Source organism: Monomorium pharaonis, chromosome 5, assembly GCF_013373865.1.
Source record: "Monomorium pharaonis isolate MP-MQ-018 chromosome 5, ASM1337386v2, whole genome shotgun sequence".
NCBI classification, from domain to species: domain Eukaryota; kingdom Metazoa; phylum Arthropoda; class Insecta; order Hymenoptera; family Formicidae; genus Monomorium; species Monomorium pharaonis.
Genome location: NC_050471.1, coordinates 7268419 through 7293005, shown reverse-complemented (window position 1 = coordinate 7293005; position 24587 = coordinate 7268419). Strand labels below are relative to the sequence as shown.

The following is a 24587-nucleotide window of genomic DNA, read 5'->3' as shown; positions in this document are numbered from 1 at the left end:
CGCATAGTTCACGCGAACCCTTCGGCATCCCTCACGGCATCGATATATATTTTTAATATTAAGCCTTATGTAAGATATTTTCAAATTTATACTCCCTAGCATTTCTTTAAAGTAAGGACAACGACGCGGTAAAACGCTTTTATTTTACGTCGTCGTAATTACACGAGAGATCTTTCTCTAAAGTAAAATATAGTTTTTGATGTACATTTTGATTCATGTTACAATTTTTTAAATAATCACTTTATACTTCGCGTCGTGAAGTGATATTGTTATTTTATTCCAAAGGAACGATTGCACTTTCACTCGTCTCGTCTCGTCTCGTCTCTTCTCCGAGAATGCCCATAATCATGAAAAGAAACCTTTCAATGTTGTTCCTCGCCTGCACAAGCAAGCTTTATCGGGACGATAAAGCGAAACTCCGGAAAGTGCGCGTGAAATTTACAAGACGGCGGGGACATTTCTCGGCTTACACTCGATGAAAACGGAGCGGCGACATCGTCGTCTGCCTGCCGGGTCAGTAAACCCCGGCGACTGCATGCTGCCGCCATTGCTGCCGTCGCGTTCTCCCGGGAATAATATTTTGTAATAAAACGCCCACGCGTAACGGCGTGTCCGGTTGGTTCCGGGTGTCGTCCGCTTTTATTTCGTCGTTCCTTCCGGATCTGGATATCTCGCCCGGAGATTTAGGGGGACGACCGTCATAAACCTTAACGGAAGCCGTTAACGTGGCTGGCGGGGAATATACTTCGTCAAAAGACTCGCGCCGCTAAATCCTTCCGTTAATACGCCCAAATAAAGGCGCTTTTAACAGCGCTCGATTGCCTCGCTTTAACGCACACGCTCGATTATCTCTCTCATTAATTTACACGTTGCAGAGATTGCATGGCACGTGATCTTCACACGAAATACCGTCGCGTCTTGTCAAATATAATTAGAAAATATCTCCACAGTTATTTCTATGCCACAGTTTATTTTATGTTTAAATTATATTTTATACATACTAATTTAATTAATTGTACTTATAAATTGTAATTTTTTTACATGCATTTCGAATTTAAGTAGATTATCCACAAAGAGAACGTAGATTGCGTAATAAATATCACGTTTGGACACGTGAAGGAAATAAATTAATTCTCGAGCGGCCGATCGAGAAAGAGATTGTGTGAAAGCTTTTATTGTCCTCTTAAGGAGGCATCAATCCATTTACCTTTGTTATTGTATATCACTTTCACGTTGTAAGCAATAAGGAAGTCTCATGGTGGTCAGGCCGGTGATAGCTAGAACGGCCGTAGATCTCTTGAATAAATTAAACAAATAACTTAAAAGAATCACTTAAAAATTTAAAAAGAATTAAAAAGAATTCGCGCCCCTCAAGGAAAGCGCAATAATTGGATGGGGATAATTGGACGACAGTACAGCCTAATTAAAGCTCAATGGTAATGAGCCGGTGATGGTTATAGAGAGAGGATCGTGAATCTTAATGTTTGCCAAGAAGCTCGGATCTTTCGGATATTTTCCGATATCAGGGTAAAAGCGCGGATGGCTAGATCTAATGAGATTCGGGTGGCTTGACTTACGAAGCCCCGGTATGTATACGCTCGTCATGACCCGTCGCAATTCTGACCCATTATCGGCATGCCGATAAAGTCGTTATACACGACGGCGAATCGCGCGGAGGCATCGCACCGGGTTGTTTTGTAGATCGATGGAGCTTCGTCCGGCAAACGTAAATTTCCTCGGCGATACTTCCTTCCGACTCACCCGTGGATTTATATTCCTCCTCCCGAACTTTCCACAGGAAAGGACCGACCGTGCGCGCGGCGAACTTCGCCGGACTTTATTTCCGCTCGGTATATTCTCCCTTAACGATCGTCCGGGTTATCTGGTTTTAAGGAGCCTTCTCGAATTGATGTATATAAAGTTTAAGATAAGAAGTATGAGATAGTACGAGATAGATAAAAGATAGGGCGTACTGTTTGTAGAACCTGCATTACTGAGCGTGTCTGAATTTTGTCAGAAACTTGAAATAAATATCAAACAAATCTTTGCCCCCTGCATATTAATTATCGTGTTGAAATTTTAATTAATTGTGTGGAATATAATGTAAGATAACGATATACATTACATCTAAAAATCGAGAGAGAAAAGAAGGTTTGAAGATTGTGATTAAAGAGACTGTAATATATCGAAATGGATTCAGCCCTTTTATGTTGACAGCTTTATTATTGAGTTAGGACGTCTGGTTGTTCGTTGACACGGGGTGATAGGGTCTTCGCGATCGAAGAAAATGAAATTATTGCTATCTCTGCTAGACGAGGCACGTGCCTTCGCATATTGCTGAGCTTTCTTCGTCGTTTGCTCAGCGGGATGTCTTTTTAAGGCTGGAGCTTTCCAGCTTCCATTAAATCATAATTCTTTTGCTCTTCACTTATCTTGTAAATTCGAATATAGATATATAATATTTCACGACATATATTATGAATTATAGCACATATATAAAAAAAAAGTAAACCCTGAATACTAAGAGCTGTATATTTATTCTTTAAAAATATCATATGTTACATCTAAAAAATTTAAAAAAAGTTTTTTTTAAAAAAGTAAAAAATGCAAAAAATTCCAGTAAATGGACGGTTAGTTAATTAATGATACAAATTTTTATTTTAAAACAAAAAGAATACATATATAAAAACATATTTTAATTTAAAAATAGCCTTGTAACAATTAACTTTTTAAAAGTCATTAAGAATTAAAAAGGCTAATACTTATACATGAATATTAAAATACAATTTCTAATTTGTTGGCATGAATAATCATTCACTAATGAACCGCTTTCGAATTTGGTTCGCTAGTTAATGACAATAAATTATATAATTACATTTTCAAATAAAAAATATATTCTACTTAAACCTGAATAAAAATTTGATCTAAAAAAACAAATTAATTTACAATTTTATTATGAAGTTTCATTATTTTACATTTTTTAAAAGTAGTCATTTACTAATAACTTTTCAATAAATGACTTTTCAGTTTAGCGACTGCAATAATTCAACATATTCCCCTTAAATAAATAATTTGCATGCATCTATTGAAAAAGAATACCAATAAATTCAAACGCTGTTTGAAAGAAAAAGAAATTGCATCATTAGATTTAATCAAAATAGGAAGATGAAAAAATCCAGTTTCTAATATAATAATTATTTGACAAAATCTCCCCATTAATATAATTAATTAAGAAATTTTAATAAAACTGATTGGTTTTTATGATCGATATTAGATTAAATGGACAAAAAATTTTAATTTTGAAAATTTTATATAATAGAAGATAGTTTTTCCAACTATAAATAAGTCTGCGGCCAAAGGGCGTGAAATGTAGATCCATTTGAGAATCGATCTATCTGCGATGTCGAATCATCTCTCGTGCAGTTTCTGGCCAGCCGATCATGGTTTTAGCCATAGAAAGCTCATGATACATTTATGAAGACGCGTGTGATTTCTAGGTCGATCCTCATTGGCCGATACGGATGTGACGTTATCGTGAAGCCGCTCTTTGATAGACCGATCGTGTGATTCGATTAAAATTCTCTACTCCTGTGTTACACAATATAATCGCGCAGATGCGACGTTACAACGGGCTACCCGGCGAATGACGAAAGCCGCAGGCCAACGACGTTGTTTTCGTCACCGTCATTGTCGCCTGGCTATATCGAGGAAAATCAATCCCTGACGGGTCGGGTCTATCGGAAAAGTGAAGCAATAAGTCCAAATTGCGCCGATACGATAAAAATTTCCCGGGAAAGCCGATGACTCGTCCATTGTTCTAAATGCGCCTAAAGATAAATGGAATCCATCCTGACGCGTGTTTGCCCGTTCAACTTTTTGATATAATTTTTAATGTAATTAATTACAAATTTTATTTGGTATGCTCGCCGGAAAGCAGGGCGCTCGCTTGAACAACAAGCAAGAAAGTTTCGGAAGCGAGGAGTGTGAACTTAACAAAGTTGGATCATAAAACTAGGAGAAAGAACATAAGTGCTGCAAAAAATTGCAGAAAGGAGATAACGAGAGCTGCACGACCTGGAACGTTGAAAAATATTTTTAGTACTTTAATGTTACTTTGGTCTCAATTGTTAATCGATTAATTACTTCCACAGAAGAGTACTGTAAATATATAAAAATAAACGTAATCAACGTATACATTAAAATGTTAAGAAAACCGTGTAATAACAGCTGTTATAGCCAATTATCCGATTTTTGCTTGTATTCCAAACAGCAATAATTGAAATACCATCGATGTCAATAGCGTCGTTGATGTCATCGGCATGCTTCTGAAATGACGTTACATTTGAGCTAACTAGTAGCCAGATACAGCACATGAATAGCATACCTATCTGCCGTACGTTATCCCGCGTACGCAATGACTTTCGACCTTTAACGTAAGTTCAACGAGGAGAACGGATGAGCTTGCAGTGAGGATGGACATGTCCTCCGTCATTTACACGTCGTAGTTATTTCAATTTATAAAATCGTCGAAATCAAGCTTATACCGACGATAACGATAATAATATGATAATAGCGTTAATAAAAGCGGTAAAAAAAGAAAAACAGAGCGGAGACTGAAAAATATCAAAGTGCAAAATTGAAGCTTTATTATTTTTGGGGAATAATAAAGATGATAAAAACCTTTTATCGTCTAAGAGATAAAGAAACTGTAATTGAGTTTAATAAAAGTCGAATGTTGAAATTAATATTTAGTGATTAATAAAAAATTAAAATGAGAATTTTGTGAAACATTTCTATCTTTTATACTCTAATTAAGTACAATAATTACGTTTATTTTTAAAGAGGTTACGTGATAAAATTGTCTAAAGTAGAAATTAAAGGTAGAAGACCGCTACTCTTTACTCATTTCTTTTTTCGACGAATTGCACCGATCGAAACGAAATCAATTGTTAACACTCGAATATATCACTTATTCATCGCAAATTATCTCTTCATTTATTGAGATATCCCGTGGATTAAATTAATTATACTTAATTGTCTGTATATTTTGACCTGCCTTGCTCAAAGTTATTTCAGACGACAATTGTGAGCGATTATTCAAGTGGAAGCCCGTATTAAATCACAAAGAAAAGCCTACTTCTTTTTAGTCCTGTTTGGATCCGCTCTCTCTTAGAAACATCGAACGCACTCAAAGAGAACGCGAAAGAAATCAATGCTCTTTTACCGATAATTGGTACGATAGCATTTCATTGAACATTTCATTTATAATGCATAGGATATATATTTTATTAGTTTATTTTGTACTACTTTTGTAAAAGATTAATCGTGATAATTCGTTTTTTACTTAGAGAGGGACTGCTTTTCATTCAGATAATTTTTTTGTTTAGCTTTGGACTAGTTGCAAGAAAGAAGTTACTGTTGCAGCAATCTTTATGAACGGGCGTGACACTTTTTGCCTATATTTTTTATTTACTTTGCAATGCGTGGTTTCCCGGAGAAAGTGCCGCACTTGACGTGTGAATTAAGTGCAGTTGTTTAAAAATTAAACATCACACCAAGTGCATTTGCGCAGCAATTTTTTTCTTTTAATTCCCGACATAGAGGAAAAATCATTCTTCGTGTTTCTTGTTTTCGTTTGGTTTTCTCTTCTATCGAGGTGCAATGTAGTCAAACAAACAAAGACATTCTATAAATATAGTACAACTTTGTGCCTCGCAGATATATATATATATATATATTTAGGTGCTACATAAAACCGTCGACATATATTTTCCTATATTTTTGTAAAAGATTCGGGAAATATGATTTATTTGATATTTCTTATTTTTATACAAAATATTTTTATACATTACATCTACAGAAATATATCTGGTCACGGTTTTCTTTTTCCTATCAATTTTCCTGTATATTCGATATTGGAGCGTTAATAAAGGTGCGTATTAAAGTCGTCATATTATCTCTTTGTCACACTTTCGCGATCCACCTTTGAACATCAATCCCTGAGCGATAGTTTTTTTGCTCTTCAAAGGCTTCTGGTCCCCTTAATTCTGCTCTGTAGAATAATCTCGTTACTTCGCCTTTGATGGCGGAAGGGTTAAAGGCGTAGAAGCGCCATGTGAACGTATAAAAAACCGCGCTTTTCTGCGCGGATGTGGTGTAAAATTATCCAAAGTCATCTCAGTGGCGACAACTTATCTTCAACCTCCACGACACCCACGTACCTGCCAGCGGTCTGATTGGACAGGGATGTACGAGGAATGAAAGCGAGAAAGGATAATAGTAGACAGTCGAATAGAATTCGACGTTCCATATTCCACCTAATTCCTGTCAATCGCAATCGTCTTCCTGCTTTCTGTTGTCTTTTTAATCTTCTTTCAAACTTCTATGATCGAGATTTGTATGAAAATGATTCAGTGAGAATACTAGGAATGACTCTTTTTAGATAAGTATCCCCATACATTTTTCGTATCTTTAATTATTGTAAATTAAGTTATTCTGTTACATTGTAATTACTTTTATTTATATTATTTTGTTTAAAATTAGTCGAATAATGAGAGCTATTATAATAATGAAAATTCTCAATTATAGTAATTAAATTAAAGTAATATATTTATTGAATTTTTATTATATAAAGATATAGTCTTTCTTTCTTTCCCTCTCGAAAAACATTATTTTTTGTTATATGTTTTTATATTTAATTCATGTACATTATATATATTTAAAAGGAATATATATAAATGCTAAATCTATTTTTAATCGACGGTTTTATTGAGAAATGAAGGTCTGTCCGCTTTAATTACAAGCGCGGTGCAGTTCGTTGGGTTTATTGTCTCGCTAAGATATGATCTAAATGGGAAGAAGGATGAAAACGGAGTGCGAACGAGGAAGATTCAGAATGAACAATGCAGTCGCGATGAGGCGGCCCTTAACCCTTCCGTACCTAATGGCTTAAATATCAGGTCACCCACTTCCCGCCACAAGTCATCTTTTTTTTCTTAATGAAATGTGTACTTAGACTTGCGTACAGTTCTTCCAAAAACTGTCATAATAGCAAAAAAAAAAATTTTTAATTAAACAGAAAATAATGTGTATTATGCAACATTTGCGTTATGAATCATATAAAGGCAAATCTTCTTTACTAATCTTTTTTATTTAGCTTCGCGAGATTTATTAAAATATTTCATACACTAATTATTATAAAAAATGAATTTATTATAATAACCCTAGTAGCACAAAATATTGGCGCAATATTGGTAAGTAATGTAAAAGCAATATTCCTAATATTAGTCCAATATTGTAAAGTAGCCAATGTTGAACCAATTAATTTTTCATATTAGACATTAATTGCATTCTAATGTGGAATCAATATTTTATGACCAATATTGACGTTACATTGGGAAAACATTGGCTAATACATTCTCAATATAACCAATGTTTAGCCAATATTAACCAATGTACTACCAATGTATTGTGCTATTAGGGAAGTATAATTATATAACTATAATAGTACATCTAATAATGATATAATTAATAGTAATATAGCAATTCGATAATAATTGGTAATAATTGCATTAATTGATAGATGTATAAGCGAATAGCGGAGGATTTTAGGTAACTCTGCTATGATTGATATTATCAATAATACGAAGACGATAGTAATTAATTATCCAGCGCGGGATATAAGTAGTACTACATTAATTCCTCGCATTAATTGCCATGTACGTTATTATTCTCTTTATAATGCCGTGATGGTAATGGCGTAATAACGCGATATTCTTCGCGAACGTGGTAATTCCAAATAATCGATCGGCCGATTCCCCGTGTGCATTTCTCTCGGGAGAGAAGCCTCTTTCTTCCTCTTAGGACAGACGAGAACAAAATAGTATACAATGGATAATAAACAATGCAGTAATCGTGAATAGCATTTTACTGACGCTTAAAGCCGATGATATTAATCTATTGATTACAAAACTCAAACAGAAATAATAAACTTGTGCAAATATAAAAGTGCGAAATATTGTACTTCGCAAAATCGTGTCAATAATAATACTTTGTTTTATATTTCATAACTTATATTACGATTTTGAGAGCTTTTAATTTTCCGATTTATTGAAACTTTTACAATATCTGATATTCGAATTTTGTGAATATTTTAAATGTAAATATTCACAATTGCTATTGCAGTATTCGTTGTTGATCAGTATCAATATTCTGTTTTCTTGACATTTATTTTTACTTCTCATAAAGTTTCTCATAAACTCAGCACTGCCCCGGCTGACAGATAGCAAAAATGTGAATCGTCCAACCTACTACTTTTTTCTCTTCATTTCGTCCTCAATCTCCAGTTAGTACTCCGACTTTAGCTTCGTATACGAAAAAGTGCAGGAACCGCGGTAATTAAGATAATTGGGGTAATAATTCCTGGCTAAAGAGAGCGACGTCACGCGATACCGATGCTGATAATCATATTATATACAGGGTGCGCTAGATTTACCGTCCTTTATTTTATTTGCAGATGCCTTGAAATAATAAATCCAAGTGCTGCTAAATTTTTAGATGCTCCATTTATTTAACAGTAATCTATAATAAATGATTTGAATATTTGATAAAATCTCATCCCTTGCTCGATTTTAAATAGATTTTATTTTAATAAAATTTTCATGTCGAGTTTAATTGGAAAGATATTGATATTAATAGGTCGATTTTAAAAATCGATGAAAGGATTTAACATTCCGAAGTGCTCTTTTTATGTCACACAGAGTCATCTTGCATTATATTTAATTATTGCGATTTGATTTTCTACTTTGGAATAATGTTTCCTGAGGAAATAGGGCAATCTGATTTTACCAGCCGTGCGCTCGATCTTCTGTTTCTTCAATAAATTCTATCTGCATTTCGCAATTTCACAGAAATATTTTTGAGTATTTCTTGCAAATCTCTTTTGTACGCATATTTGCCTATGTTGCCGGAAATTTTTCCTTTTTCGCTAGAGAATCTGTATCACCTTTTAATTAAACTTTTGACATTCGCGTATGATTTGTTTGCGAACGGTATACCAGATACCGACATATGATTTTGTTTATTTTTTTTTTAGAAAGGTCAAAAATCCGCAACGTTGTAGTATTTCGCTGTATGACCGATGAATTCTCCATGAATTCTACGTATGCATGCATCTGCCGCCTCAGTCGTTTCTCCCGAAATAAATTGGATTTGGTACCCTAGGGTAACAAGCGCCATTTCCGGTTTCATTGGAATGGACGCGACAGAGGTCCACCCTCGCGCCGTTCGGGGTGACCTTATGGGGGTGTATTATGGAGTTATTGCCGCAACTGAGGGCTTGAAATCCGGGCAAACAGCCATTAGCAATCGATACCGTAAACATCGAGCGCCATACTTGGCGCGACGAATTAATCAATTTGCGTTGCTCGATTTACGCCTCGTGGTTTATTCCCGTCTGATAACGTGATAATAACGCGAAAATATACGTGGTAACTGGATATCTCGATTAGCGCGCCGTCTGAAGAATCTGTTTTTCGAAATGGCTACAAATAATTGACAGCTGTCACCACCGTGGATAACTTTCCGAAAATTATCAGATATCTATGTAAAAATTTGTGGCGTTTATAAATGTTCAGATAATTATAGATGTTTGGTAGAACTCCACCGAGAAATAGTTACTCAGATATATCTTATTAATCAGACATATCTCTAGATATTCTCGTCAGGGATATTTGATTACGTGCAGATAATCCGAAGAAATTTCTAGAGACATCAACGAAGATGATTTTAATTTAATTACTAATTATCGAGGAAAATTTAATATTTTTAATGTAGGAATTTTTGTTTTTCGGGGATGATAATAAAGTATGTTTAATATTTAAATTTTAACAATTAATTTTTAGGTTTATAATAATCAATATAATTATTACTTAATCTCAAGTTAACATATTGTTTTTCGATTTTACTCTTTCGTGATTTTTTTTTATAATTATCTTGTGGGAAATATCGTTATACATATTGTTAATAAATAAGTGTTGTATCGCGTTTTCTGATGATAAATGAAAGGAGCGACGCAATATTGCAAAAAGTGGATTAATATTCAGAGCATTCTCGTGAGCACGCGAAACTTCGTTATCGATACTCTCGCGTACAATATTCGCGCCGGTAGTATTCACCCTTGACGCGCAACACCGGGGTTGATAGAGGCTAGGCGAGTGACAGCTGTTCGTAAAAGAGACCAAGTGCATTTTACGACGACGAGTTGAGGGCGAGTTAAAGGCAACGCTGACATCAATGGCATGAGTGTAACAAGTGAGCAAAGTCATTAGTGTTAACGCGTTAGCTTAGTGTTAATCGCGAATTAGCTTACCGGAAACCCTAATTGCTGATTCGAATCCCTCTTTTCTTTTTTCAGGGCACTTACGTTTTTTTTTCATTAGCCGAAAGAAATGTCACGCAACGCAAAAAAAATTGTCTAATTTCCGAAAGTACTAATTTTTAGAAAATTCGCAATCAATATTTATTTAAGACTTAAAAAGTAAGCACAATAAATATTTTTATTCTTTAACATTTGACATTAAAAATCCAATTGTTAAAAATAATATTATAAGAATTGTAATATTTCTTGATAAATGTGCAATAACTTTTAAAACTTTTTACAATTTAATTACAACAATTTAAAAAATCTATTGTTAAAAAACCTATAATGCAGAAGCAACAATTTTTTTAAAACGTACATTATGAAAAGTTAATATCATTTTTATGGGACCTTTATATTTTATTCAATCCCGATGGGATCAACAAAACGCAATGATATCCTTGCGTGATCCGAAATGTCACCCAGAGGAGGTTCATCCCCCACGCAAATGGCACTGTTGCATGAGGGTTTGTAGGTAATAGGAGGGTAGTAGCCGACTAAAAGAGAGAGAGAGAGAGAGAGAGAGAGAGAGAGAGAGAGAAGAGAGAGAGAGAGAGAGAGAGAGAGAGAGAGAGAGAGAGAGAGAGAGAGAGAGAGAGAGAGAGAGAGAGAGAACAGGAGGCTTTCAGCCCGGGGATGCGAATGATGGGAGGGTGAAAAAGAAAGGGTAGGAGGGAAAACAGTGGATGAAATCTGGGTCGCCCTGCGTCGCGTACGACTCGAAAACTCGGTCAAGTTTTCTGCACCTGCAAGTCGAATGCCGAAGCATTCCGTGACAGCTGTCATTGTCGTGATCGTTGCTTTTCGATTCTCAATTTTTGTTTCTTTTGTCTTTTCTCGATTGTCGTTTTTACCTTTGCGTCTGTTCGGTCCGTGCGGTCGGAAATCCGCTCCGAAAAGGGACAGTGGAAATTGTTTTACACAATGTTTCACAAACCTTCAAAGGTAAAAAGATGCTACGCCTGAGAAAAGACCGCTTGGAAAATTTTCTTGTTTTAAGATACATTGAAGTCTGTATAAAAGTACATAATGTGAATGTTATTTCGTTACGCTAACTTTTGTTAGCTCAAAAGAGAAAAAAATATCTAGACTAGAATTTTACATTGCATTGTAAATTTAATTGTGTACAAATGTTATTAGTTTGTTTCTAAAAGCGAAACTTTCTTTCAGAGAAAAGAAAAGTAAAAGTATTGTATAGTATTGTTTATTAAAGATTACAGTCAGTCGAAAATGACATAGATAACTATCTGTAACTGAACTGTGCGAGCTGAATAAAAAGGAAGAACTTTTCGTCCCGATTTGATGTTTTAAATTGAGTTTGTATTGAAATCTCGTTACATCGAATCGCAAGTATATATCGCAATGGACAATAATCCTGGATGCAATCTTGTTAAAGCAAAGTTATAAGTTCATATGTTCGCAAGAGCATTTTATTCTATGATCGTTAAAATTTTATATATAGAATTTTATTTTGTAAGAATTAATCATATGTCGATATTGTATCAAATAATATCACGGAAATTCTTTTTTTACCCGAAAAAGAACATATATTACATGACATAGAATGATATAATCGAAAATTAATAGCTGTTATTTTGTAATAAATGAACAGAACGAAGTGAATGGAATTTTACTTTACAGAAAAAAAATTCGTTATTTTTATTATAATATATAGTACAAAAAGAATATATATTTATGAATCTGTAAAAATAAATTTTGTAAGGAAATGCCGAAAAAAGTTCTGCCTCAATAATTTCAGCAATTCCCCATTTACCTTTTATAAAGTATTTGTTACAACGAAATTCCTTGTATTATACTTCATATAGGCTCGTTATAATGAGATTCCAATCAACCGCTGTCATGATGGAATTTTGTTGTTTCTCCGATGTGCGAGATTTATGTCGACGATTTTTTTTCTATGTATTAGCGCACGTCACGTGCTCGGCAGGATGGTAATGGCGGCGGTTAATAATATCGGATTAAAAATAGTGCACGGATATTAATAAGGAGGGCTTTTTTCACGGCAGAATGGAAAAACAGATCGATGAGCACGAATGTGCGAGTGCGGCGGCTCTTCGCTTTCTCTTTTTTTTTTTCCAGAGATATCAATCGGACTGATAGCATCGATCGTCGTCGACTGATTGACGTCATGTTTCGCGGCGTGAAAGCGAGTGTGTCGCCGGCTCGGTTTTCCGCAGATTCCCGTCTTTGATAACTATGGATACGGTGCGTGTTCTGAAGAGAATCCGGCAGATCTTTCGCAGAGATGCATGATTCAACGGATTTAAACGGATTTTAGGGGATTTAAACAGAGGAATTCGTGTAAACATCGATCTGATCAGAAAAAAGATTATAGTTATAAGATCCGTAAAAAAAATCTGATGGAAAAACGAGCTTTTTTTCGGACAAGTCATGGGTGAATAATGTATACAACGGTATATGTGTGCGCGTAGATTTTATTTAATGTCGCTGTACGTGGCATTCTTGTTGTAGCGTGAAATAGTTGGAAATAAAATGTTTTTTTGTGACACTATAATAGTAACACATCATGCATTGTTATCTAGCAATGGCGTGTAAACCGGAATCGACACGAACGTATAGTATACAAGAAATTGAGAAAGTACGAAAGAATGATATATAGGTCGACTATTATTCAATCAAAACTTCAAAACACAAGTGGGAAGAGACGGACATGAGAAATGGACTAGGATGCAGACATCGAGACGTGCTGCAGCAGAATAGAATGGACAGGGTACGGGAATTGAGATATGGTATTTGAGGATAACCGAAAGTAATGGAATATATTGAAATATTTAAAAGAACAGGTCCAAGATTAAAGTACGCCAGTAAGGAGATGGAAAATTGGCATCGCCAAGAGTAAGGAGAGTGAACATATAGATTACGTGGAATTAAAATGGAAGCCTCGGCTTGAAATTGCGTTTAAATAGCGAAAAAGGAAGCAAGTAAAGATTGGATGATAATGGTGAGAAAGAAAATTGGGGAAAAATTCTGTAGAAAATGAGGTGCTCAAAAAGAATTTAAAAATGAGGCTAAAAAGATATTGAAATAAGGAAATTAAACGTACTTTTTAAAGAAAGGACTTATACAATAATATTTTAATATAAATCTTTTACATTATAAATAATTTTTATTATGGCAGCAATGATAATCAACATTTTTAGAATTAAAAATTATGTTGATTAAATCATTGTAAATTAAAAATCAAAAATATATTTGTGTTTTCGTGTCATACATTGGTAACATTTTGCAAAGTCGAATTACATTTCTGTCGGAAAACTTAACCTTTGATTGAGATTAACTCGCCCGAGTGATTGTGGAAAATTAATAAACATCTGTTATGCTAAACAGCATCGATTCCAATATCCGTTGGACATGGACCCAGTTTCTACGATAAGTCGAGCGAGTGAAGTCAAGCAAAAGTTTGCATACTAGATTCGCGCGTATTACGGTAATTATTTGTTGTTATTTGACCTCTTGTCCAACAATTTAAAAGTTATTTAGAAGAGAAAATAATGTTGCAATTTATTTTTAGAAATTAAATTGATTTGAATATTTGAATCGACTGTTTTCTCAATTGTTACAACGAAAGTACCAGAAATTCGTAAAAATGCGGAATCAATCGTCGCGGTTCTAAGAGACGCTTGTTTATTTTGGCACTTAAAGTCACCGTCCTCGAAATCTTCCCCACTTGAATATCGCGCCCGCTACACGTTTGTGTAATGGCCGAAAATTGTTGGTACATTCGTGGCTGTCGACGATCCGTTGTCGACGGTAAATAATAGCGCGTGCGTGCGGAAAGCAGACAATAATCTCGCGTTTACTGGAACGTAAAATCTGACGAGCGTGCGCACCAGACGAGGAGAAGAGACGACGCGAGGCAATATTTTCTTCGGAGGAATGCGGCTTGGCAAATCGATTTTCCGCGAATGAACCTTAAAGTACGTGGCGAGGGTGTCGAATCGTCGTCTCGGTGGGTAGCTCGTAACTCCGGCATCAACACGACAGTTTCGGTTTCGCAGAGAGGAAAGATGAGTCTCGCGAGAGAGCAGGAACGGCCGATGTTCTCGAAACGATTTAACGCTCGACGTGATCGAATAAAATGAAAATAGGTGAAAAATGGAAATAACAAAAATTTGAACAAATTTCTGTTTAATAGAGTAAAAAAGTATTTTAATATTAGGATATTGACGAAGAATCGTAAATACTTTAGACTTTCGCTTATCTAATGCATCTTAAAAATGTCAACTTACAAACAACGTGAAACATTCGAGGGAATATGTGTACGGAGACATATATTTTAATAGGAAAGTAAATACTGAAGAGTAAATTGAAGCACATTTTATTAAACGTGAACGTGAAAAATACAATCTCCGATTTAAAATATTTAGCTTGTTTGAATTTGTTTTTTACGAAAAAATATATTTACATAAAAATTTACTTGTGATATTATCACTATGTAGACTAAGAGATACAGCTTTAAATAATTATTCCAAGAGAGTGACGAGAATAGCAATCATATATCTTTTTTATTTTTTAAATCGTTTAACGTGGACAATTATTTATACAAGATTTATTTTTCCTCGCTCTCTTTCATTAGGTGATTTCATCAAGAGTTGCTGCTACAAATAGTAATTTGCAAATAGTGTAAAGCTACTATACGTAATAGAACTATCTGCACTTTAATCGTCGTACAACATGAATGATCATCTCTTCGGAAATACTCTGTGCAGAATTTCCCTCGCTTTAAGCGATAATCATCAAGAATCTTATGAATGGTAGTTTGTAAATATTACGAGCAGAACTGATAACTGATTTTCCACTTCCCTTCGTCGCTCGTCGCGAGGATAATCGTTTCCTCCGCGCGGGAAAACGTTATGTACAGAATATTACATCCTTTTTTTTCGCTTTCGATTGCTCGATTGGGAGGCGATCGTAATCGAGAACTGAATCGCGTAAACTCAACCCTCACGATAAAGCGCAATCGGTCGCGGGATGAGACGACGCGGGACCATTGCAGGTGGAAGAGGAGAAGAAGGAGGGAAAGCGAGGAGCAAAGAGGAAGAAGTAGGGTGCCTAGAGCGCTCGGATGTAGAGCCGGTGCGGGGAAGACCGGAGCAAGAAGGGTTCGGCCGGTTGGTCGTACGTATCGTATCAGGGTGCATGCACCGAGGAGGGGTAGGCCGCGGCAGGCGGGGGTCACGGAGTGCGCTGACCTACTGTTCCACATTCGTGCGCCGCGCGCACAGCAGCCTTTCCGAACCTCGTGGGGTCGAAGAGGAGGAGGAGGAGGAGGAGGAAACCGAGGATTGCGAGGGCGGACAGGAGTGAGGGGACGGGAGACAAACCCAGAAACCCAGAACGCTGCCCCTGCACTCTCTGCCTCTTCCATCGCTGCCGCCGCCGCCGCCGCCGCCGCCGTCGCTGTTACCGCTGCCACCCCTGACAATCCCATCCCCCTTCGCCCCTTCTATTCTCTGCTCATCCCCTCGCCTTCATTCGCGGGCTCTGCAGATTTAAAGCTGATTCCTTTATACGCGTCGAATCGCGCGGCCATCGCGAGCTCTCTCTCTCTCTCTCTCTCGCTTTCACTCTCACACTCTGTCTATTTTTGTGTTCATTATTCAAGGATAGAGAGGGAAAGATAAGGAGAAAGAATTGCTCCGAAAAACGCTGGCTGAATCGTTTTGTTTTACGATTCTGTGGGCACAAGAGAACAAAATCAATCGGTGTTTTATTACATCGTTAGTTCAGGAGGCATCCAATTGCGTATGTTTTGTGATATAATAGCAAGTTACGATTAACAAAGTTATTCTGTCTAAGAGAGAGAGGGGCGGGAATTCAAGTTGGTGATTTATATCCCATGTTTGGCACCAAATATAATCCTTTAATTTTCGAGGCTAACGTTGTATGGGTTTCTAGGATAATCGGGATTAAAGAACAATGCAACTACTTGTCTAGGATTAAAGGGTTATATTTCAAAATATTAACAATTTATAAATCTCTCAAAGTAGAGGGCAACTTAAAACTTAATCAAGGAATCCTCGATTGAAAGGAAGTCGATCGGAGCAATCTCTCATGTGAACTCTTGACTAAAATATATATAACATCTTGATAAGGTCTAAAATTGCGAGCGACTTTTGATAGAAGTGCAAAGCACATTCGTAACTGAAGCTTATTTGCCACAAGGCAGTGAAAGGATATTCAGAGTCCTTGTTGACCTAACATGATTCACAAAAATTTTTTTTTAGAAAGGTATGTTTAAAATACACACAATTCTGTTATGCTGTACACTTTTTAAGAAATTTCTTTTACTTTCTCAAGAGACAATTATACGTATAATATGTTCAATCTCATAAGTTACTATCTATATTCGATTTTTTATTTTTAACGTATGTTCTCAATAATTCTCAATAAATATTAATAAAGGAATTAATGAATAAATAGTGACTTGAGACGGACAATATATAGTATAAATAATATACTCAGAACGTGAGGACCTTTTCATGACGCGGCTCACTCCACGTCTAATTAATTAATTAAGTTCTCACGCGCGGGTTGAATTACGGCTACGTGGACGATGACTTCCCGCGTGCATTTCCGGCAGCCTTTCTACGAAGCGTCAAGAAAATGGTCATCAGATAACGAGGTGCGGGAATTTATCGTGGCCGTTTAGCAGCGGCTCGGCTCAGGCCGTTACCTCGTTTCATTCGCGGCAAGGCCAATTAACGCGCTCGTTATATATATATTGGAAGCGTTGACTCATCTCTCTTTTCTGAAGGACTCTTTAATCCAATCGAATTCCAACGGATTATTTTGATTTGAGACGCTCACTCGGTCGTCTCAATATTCTGAAATTTCGACGCGATCGCGCGAATCCACATTTGTAAAATCATTTCTATTACTGTCAAAGTGTCGGGGCCCGAAGCTTGCCGTATACGGGGGTGCAGCGCGAAAAAGCTCATCCCTACCCTTGAAAAACGAAAGGGCGCATGCACCACCAACCCCCGGCGGTATCGGTTCGACGCACACAAACGAAAGCGAAAGCTCACGCACGTTCGCGAATTGTCACGCACACTGGTGTACTCGTGAACGGTGACACCTGGTGGTATTCGACGAGTTTGCGGGCTAAGCTTCGAAAAAGCCCGCCAGCTAGACTTGTGAGGGGATAAATAGAAGTTAATACGATCAGTAGGGCAAGAGCACATGCTCGCTAGTTGAGCGAAAGTATCTTTTGTTTTGCATGACTATTTTATTTGAATAATTAGTTAAATAGAAGATAGTTCTTATCAAATGGCAATATTAACTTATCGTTTTATATAATCGTGGAAGAAACATAGTGCAACTTATAAGAAATTTCATTCTGTGACTTTTCAATAAAGTTTATTATTTTTTATAATATATTTTTGATTCATACTTCGTTAACTTACGGACTGATTTTAATGTTAAAAAGTACAATATCAATAATAAATATGTATAATATTAAAAATTTGAAAATAATTCTTGTGACATTTGAAAATAATAAAAAACAAAATGAATTTTATTTTGTTTTATCTTCTCGCAAATTTTGTTTGAAAAAAACAAATTATATTTTTATTTATAACGTAAATAAAATTAAAATTTTAAGAGGTTTATAATTATTATTTAATTATTATATTGTTACATATTTTCTGTCTTATGTGTGTGAACATTAAATGATATATACAATACAAAATGTCTATATAAAATTATCTGTAATCCAAAATGACGTAGTTCCTCTTTGTAACAGAATGACGAATAAAATTAATTCTATCACGTGCTATGCCTTATGAACATCAAGTGACAATGCAAAATATCGACGTAAAATTAACTATGTGATTCAAAGTGATGTAAGATCGCCCTCGTTACGAATTAAATTAATACATATTAATTGAAGAATGGAACTTCCTAAATCAACAATTTTGATAATTTCTAAAGATTAATTTTTTTTAAAGTTTAGTTTATTTATAATATTAATGTGATATTAGTTTAAATATTACTCAAACTTCCTGAATGTGTATTATCGATTTCGTCATAAACGTCAATATAACCACTGTTGTATATTAGAAATAGTTTCTAGGTACATGGTCGTTCTCAAAGTATTTACATGCAGCGTAATATCGTGTCTGGTTATATTCGATAGGAAACATGAAAACCTTTACCTTGTACATTTACATTCTGCTTAACATTGTAATATAATTTCAATTAATTAATTGTCACATAGTATTTGGCAAAAAATAATTTGCAATAAATTTATTATTAAAATTTTTCAACGTTGCATTAAAATTAATTATTAGTCAGATATTACCTTTGTATTCGGATAGGTATGTAACAAATTTTGCAAGTAGATTTAAAATATTTAAAATATATAATGGACATGTATACATATAATTATTTTATCATTATTATTATGAAAATATAATTAGTATTTAAGTATAATTAATTATTATTTAATAGATTTAAACTTATATAAATCATTATTTAAACATAATAAATACAATGTATTATAACTTAACAATTTATTACAGTTTAATACAATAATCTTATTTAAAGGCAATAATATATGTGTCTCTTTTCCAAATAGAAAAGAAAAGTTGAATAAAATCTGCTAATAAGAGAATATTATTAACATATATTATTAGTTGTGCTTAAATGAAGTCATTTTATGTGTACAAGCAAGTACATAATAAAAACTCTTACGAAAATATCTTTCGTCGGAGGTAACCCCAGGGTATTGCTTTAAAGAAACTCGGTCCTGGCGCCCTCCGAATGGGGGTTAATACGTAAGCGCGACTGAGAGGGATTCGATAGAGGAGTGCGAGCGAGTGCAAGCTCATCTATAGAGTAGAAAGAGACATCTAATGTAAGGTCAGACGAAGAAGGAACCAGGTATCGTGTCTTGCACGAGACAAAGAGGGGACGACATCGGAGGAGGATGAAGACCGTTGGAAGGAGAGAGACGGTGATTCCTGGAAAGAACGAGCGAAGCTCGTTTGGCGCGACAAAGACGACGGCAATAGCGCGGGAATGAGAGGTAAACTCCGTTGAAAGGGGGAAACCACGTCAGTGTAACGAAAGGAGATAGTCCGATGGTAGTTAGATAGTCGCAAGAAAGATAACGATATGTAGAACCGAGCTGAAGTTGTCGGTGAGAAGGACAGAGATTGTGTTGGCATGACAAGGATGAGCGAATGGGCAATGGGTGGGCGAACGGAGACGGCGGTGGTGGAAACGCTGGAGATGGCGAGGGTGAAAGGAGGGGCGAGGGGACGGTCATGAGGGCCGAGAGAAAGACAGAGAGAGAGAGAGAAATAGAGAGGAAGAGGTAGCGGTCGGGTGGTGGTGGAAGAGCGAGGGAGCGTAGTCGAGCGACCGTCCCGCTGTGGCCACGAGCTCCGACGCTCGGGGAACGTAGGTAGTGTGTGAACTTCCGGCCGAGTGAAACGGACAGGGGTTGTAGTGATAGAGAAGGTGCCGTTGAAGTCGAAGTGAATAGAACGTTTGCGTTTGGATCGGAGACGAGGCGGGTTTGAGACCTGCTGCTGAACCTGAAACGGAGGACGCGATAGGACGGGGGAAACGACTGCAACCGACCTGCAAGTGGCAGAAGAGACGGACGAGAAGGAAGAGAAGGAAGAGAGGAAGAAGAGTGGTTGGTGGTTAGTGCTGGTATGAAAACGGGCCCCGGTTCCACTATCTCGTTTTTTGCCTCTTAACTTGGGTCGGGTCAGTACTCGTTCGTCGAGTGCTCGCCGAGTGCGCGCGGAGTTGACTCACGGAGGGTGACTCTCCCTCGCCCGCGCGGGGTGTATCGCGCCTCGGTAGAAAGGAGAAACGCGCCCTCGTGAGAACGGGCTCTCGCGAGAGAAAGAAAGCGTCGGGCTCATTAGCTCTTTCCTCAATCAATCTCGCGAACCTCCCTTTTCCCTTCATCCCCTTTCTGTCACTCTTTCTTGTTCTCTCTGTCTCTCTTTCCACCTGTCTCTCTTTTCTTTACTTTTTTATCTCTCCGTTTTCGTCGTCGCGTTGGTGTCGTCGGGACCGTGACAGCCGTCGGGGTGTTTGTTATGCGACGCTACAGTGGCGGTTGACGACGACGACGACGAAGAGGAGGAAGAAGAAGACGAGGAGGAGCGCTCGCCGAGGAGGACGTGGACGGGGAGGAGGCGGAGAAGGGGGAGGAAGAGGAGGAGGAGGAGGAGGAGGAGGAAGAGGAGGAGAAGAACGGGGAGGACGAGGACGAGGACGTGGCACAGGAGGCAAAGCAGCTAGCCGTTCCTCGCCGTCGTCGCGAGAGGAGCCGCCGAGAGTGTGCTCTGGTGCGTCGCAGGGAGGGAGGAGGAGGGGAGGGAGGCTCGAAAGAGAGGAAAGACGACGTCGACGACGAGGAAGAAGGAGCGGAAGAAGAGAGGCGGCGGACGAGGAGGTGGAAGACGAGGAAGAAGAAAAGGAAGGTAGTGGCCGTCGCCGTCGCTGCCGGTGGTCGTAGTGCCCGCTCCGAGGAAGCCGAGAGAGTTCAGGGCTCGGGAGAGAGGATCCCCCCCTCTCTTCACTCTTCTCTCTCTCTCTCTTTCTCTCTCTCTCTCTTTCTCTCTCTTTCTCTTGCTTACTCTGACTGTCCCGTCTCTCTTTTCCACTCACCTATTCATTTTCTCTTTCTCTCTCTCTCGTTCTACCATTCGTCTGATCTTCTCTCTTGGAGAAATAGTGTTTGTTAATTGCCGTGAAACAAGAGAAAAATAATACGGGGGAAAAGGAAGAGCGTAGAGCGAAAAAGTAAAAGGGGTGCAAGAGGTGCTGCGTTGGTGTTATTTTCCCCTCCCCGTTTCCGCCCCCGCCCCCTCCGCCCGCCCGCACCCCTCGCCGGTGTTTCGAAGAAGGGGGGTTGGTTGTGCACGTCGATCGCCGGGGTGCCGTCGTGAGTGTGCAGTGTGCAGTTTGCCCCAATTCGTCTGTATATCTACCCTCTATTTTTTTTCCATTTCTGTAAAGTGGTGCCACAGCACGAAGAAGAGGGGATCGCCATCGGGGCAGAGGCTCGAACGCATGTAGGAACATGGCCGCATCCAGCCCCTGCCTCCCTCTAGAGGTGAGTCCGATGAAACGGAGCGGGTCTTCGTTCACCTATAATTCGTTCGTTCGCTCACTGTTTTCGCTTCGAATCCCGCGTAAAATTCTCATGACCCTTCACGGTTCGGCGAGCCGGCTCGAACCCTCTAAACCCGGTCAAACGTCATCTACGATGCCAACGTCAACGAGCTCATGCGTTTGCCACCCCGCTGGCTGGGATCTCTCGGCCATCGCAGTGGCCACGTTTGGGTTAAAGGCTGACCTTTAAGCTGATTTCATACGGTACGCAGCGTCAAACGTATCGGAATGAGTTCTGATTTGACGCCGGTATTATTTTTTATTTGCAGATCGTCATCATCGTTTAATGTTTATCTTTTGCGATGGCGATCTAATCGTATGTGCGTGTAAGATATTTTAGAACAACGTTTTAATGTTTTTCCAGTTGGTAGTCGTGTACGACGAGCCACGATTTAATTGTGATATTGCAATCGGAATTTAGTTATTCACCTTCTGTTTCAATTTCTTGATCACACATTGAAAGCATCGATTTCGTTTCATGTATTCTCTCTTGATATCGATATATTTGTGATCCACGAAATTCACAAAACATGGGAAATCGACTTTGTACATTAGAGAAGTACGAGCATGTAAGACAACTTTCGTTGGAAACAATATATGACACAACATAGTTTATAACACAATGATGATCCACGTGAGAGTGGCTTTATATCCTATCAATTCACTCGTGGTCTTTGGAGGCACGCATCATAATAGTGACACCAGTTCCTCACAGAATATCTCGGCCTTGTTTCGAGACATTTCGTTTTGACGAGGATCGTGAACTCAATTTGGCGTGAAACCACAACGTCGCAAATGGTTTCAGAGACGTTAGTTTTCTTTAGAAAACAAATTAATTGAATTTAAATAAGAATATAAATTTTTTAAAATTGGTATATGCAATAAAAAATGAGAAAGTTGAATTAAAATATGCACTAAACTAAATCTTTTATACAAATAATAATTTGTGAAACTTTGTAAAAAAAAATTAAAACTTATTTAAAATCGACATATGAGTAATAAGTGACATGTGATGTATTTAAAAAAATTTTACATATACACAAAAAATATCTTTTATCCAAAATTTTTTAGGTCTACATATACAGTATTATATAATAAATTTTAAAAAGATAGTTAAAATTGTTAGAATTAATCTCTATTTGAATAGATTACATGAAAATTTTCTTTAATTTAGCATTGTTTTTGTGAGTAGTATATTTCCTTTTTCATGACAACTGTCATATTAAAGTACAAATTTTGGTATAAAAAAATGACAATTAAACATGAATTTATACTAATATAATCTTTTTAAAGTTTTGCATTTATATATGTTAATAATGTTTTAATATTCTTTATCTTTGTTTAAAAAATAAATATATAATTTTAATGTAAAAGTAAACTGTTCTACTACTGAAATAACTTATCAAATTACGTAAATTTGAAACTTCAAAAGTCGTGCTGATTTATATTCAGTTTCCAACCAATGATACCAAAATTTGAGTTCCAATCATTACGTTAAAAAAACGCAAAGAACTGGAAAATTGCATTTATTAAAAGTTGACTTGGGTATTTACTTAGATTACAACGATCGCGAAATTGATTTCTTTCGCTTTGCTTTTCTCTCATATAAATTTGTATGATGCTGTACTTTTTCTTTTATTTCTTTTCCTTCGCAATTTAATTATTCGATGCCATCTATTTTTACATTATTATTCTAGACAGTTTTTATTATTAAGAAATGTTTTCAGATGAAAGTATATATTTCTCTTTTATTGTTAATTTTATTTTCGCTGTTTCCCGTTTCGATTTTATTTTCAATGTTGTTGCTATATTAAAACAGAAAAATTGACATCTCTCTCTCTCTCTCTCTCTCTCTCTCTCTCTCTCTCTGTCTATTTTCTTTCTCACTTCAAACGGGATGGTTTCATTTATTTTGTTTGTGCTATCAGCCTTTTAGCGTATTAACTATCGGACTATTTTGTCATTTCTGCCAATGAAACAGAACGAAATAGTTAAACAGTATAGAGTTATTCCTTGAGGGGATTTATAAAATACATGAGAGGATCCTTTTGATATGGTGCTTCTTATCCTTTCGCCTTACGTTGCTGTTCGCAGATTTTCTCTGTTTTGCTCGTCCACCGCAACCACATTTAAATTCGAAACTAATTAAAGAGAATTGTAGGATCATTTCGAATCTTAATTTTTTTGCATTTTTCCTTGATATCTGAGAATAATTAACATAAATATTTTGAACTTTCATACATTTATTATAAATTATAACATTAATTAATATTCTTATTGTATAACACATACTTAAAGATATTTAATTTATTTTACTCTCTAATTTTAATAATCTCATTGATTCAATTAATTCAAGTTTACTTAATTTTGTTCTACTTTTAATACAACTAATTGTTATAGAAAATGTGAAATGTAATATGACATTACACATTTGCATAATATATTATTTATAGTTTATATGTACAAAAGAATTACATAGTGAACTAATCAGTTTACAATGATATTAAAATTAATATTTGTACATTACAATTATACTTTTAGAGAGAAATTAGTTTTTAGTATATGGAATCTATTAAAATTAAATAGGATATAATAAGGATTATAATTTAATTTAAAAAAAATTTGCGATTAAATCTCATTTTTTGCGGTTAAGTTATAATTTATTAACCTATTTTCTCGAGAGTATTCTTGAGCAGGAAGTATTTACAAGTGTCATTTTTTGGTTTAGTTAAAGTGGATAACGAGGATGCTTTTACATGCGTGCAATCGCAAAAGCGGTCCCTTCTGGGGACGACTTATATGAAAATTCGTAACACGAGCAAAATGCTCATAGACAAGAAAAGGGAAAAAATGTGTATGTATAGAGAGGAAATAGAAAGAGACAAGAAAGAAAAAGAGAAAAATAAAATAGTGGCTATAGAAAGTAAAGAGTAATTCTAAGTAAGATTTCAGTAGACAACTTCATATGATAACCTTGAATAGGAAA

General features: G+C 36.5%; 1 protein-coding gene across 20 annotated transcripts in view; it reads left to right on the top strand.

Annotated features, from left to right (window-relative positions):
- LOC105833674 (voltage-dependent calcium channel type A subunit alpha-1) overlaps positions 1-24587 on the top strand; it is a 165607-nt gene that overhangs the window by 61160 nt on the left and 79860 nt on the right. Inside the window, exons 1-2 of one of the 20 annotated variants that reach the window (XM_028192500.2) lie at positions 19750-20112; positions 21446-21542. The exons of 17 other annotated variants lie outside the window; for them this stretch is intronic. The gene's annotated coding sequence lies outside the window, so the exon portion shown is untranslated. Of the gene's footprint in view, positions 1-19749; positions 21372-21445; positions 21543-24587 lie in introns of those variants that run through there. 2 more of the 20 variants (XM_028192499.2, XM_028192497.2) reach the window with 2 other exon arrangements.